The sequence below is a fragment of the Orycteropus afer genome, unplaced genomic scaffold (genome assembly GCF_000298275.1).
Source record: "Orycteropus afer afer isolate SDZICR_OR568_19922 unplaced genomic scaffold, OryAfe1.0 scaffold00143, whole genome shotgun sequence".
NCBI classification, from domain to species: Eukaryota; Metazoa; Chordata; class Mammalia; order Tubulidentata; family Orycteropodidae; genus Orycteropus; species Orycteropus afer.
The window spans coordinates 3,762,088-3,763,328 of record NW_006921730.1 but is presented as its reverse complement, the minus strand read 5'-3'; positions in this window follow the sequence as shown (position 1 = coordinate 3,763,328).

Below are 1,241 nucleotides of genomic sequence, written 5' to 3'. Positions count from 1 at the left end.
TTTCCCAATTTATTGCCTTGAGAAGACAGTTTTAAAACAATTATTTATTAACACCTGCTACACAATCAGCACTTTCTTGTAGGAAAATTGAAGATATATGAATCACAATCCTTGCTCTTAAAGTACTTTCAATGTATTGGGAAGGACACAAATACATGAAAACAATTCAGGGGAGAATGCAATCAAGTACTGGGTTGGGTGGAACAGATTATTTATTGTGCTCAGGAGAACCAGAGGTAAGGAGAACTCGTTGCAGGATCAGTACTTTAAACCAGGAAGTCAGGAAGGTTAGTCATAAACATGGTGCTGGTTTGAATTTAGCTTCTTTTAGTGGATACTCTAGGTGAATAGGGTGAGAGTGGCTATTTGGGGCAGGTAAGGACTGATCTAATTGCATAGAACATTCAAGTTAGAAAGTAGTGGAGGATGGGTCAGAGGGGACAGTGACTTGAAGATTGTAGACCCCTAGATAGAATGTTTTAAACTTGCTGTGATAGACAGTAGAAAGCTACTGAAGAAAGAAACATGTTGATGGTAGTACATGGGAGACTTTTCTTTTCCTGGCAGTGTGGAATAAAATATTAGAATAAGTAAGGTAAAGAGGTAAGAAGTCCAGTTACATGGTTGTGGTCATAGTTCAGGTTGATAAAAGGAAAACAGGAATATGGGAATTTTAGAGAAATTAATGCATTCAATAAATTTTATAAGCAAAAATTCAGTATGATTTGAAGACTGTCTAGATATAGAAGAATAGGAAAATAATTCAAAGAAAATACTAAAATGTCAAGTTCTGGATACCAGGCATGAGTGTTATAGAGTTTTTAAATAGAAAAAGATTTTATATTACTTTATGGCAGAAAGGATCATATGTCCAGCTTTAGCAGGGGTATCTGCTTCTCCATCATATTCCTCCTGTTCTGAGTTTTTGTTTGGTTTTGTTGATACTAGATGGTGAATTTAAGGGTGGGAAGACAGTCAAATGTTGGATTAACAGTTTGCTATTGTTGTTAGTTGCCATCAAGTTGGCTCTGACACATAGCAACTCTGTGTACAACAGAATTGAAAAACAGTCCGGTTGTGCACCATCCTCACAATCCCCGCTATACCTGAGTCATCATTGCACCCATTGTGTCAATCCATATTGCTGAGTCTTCTAAAAATATATATATAAGGTTTTCTTCTAAGATTGTTGTTGCTGTGTACCATTGAGTTGATTTTGACTCACCAAAATCCACTGCCAT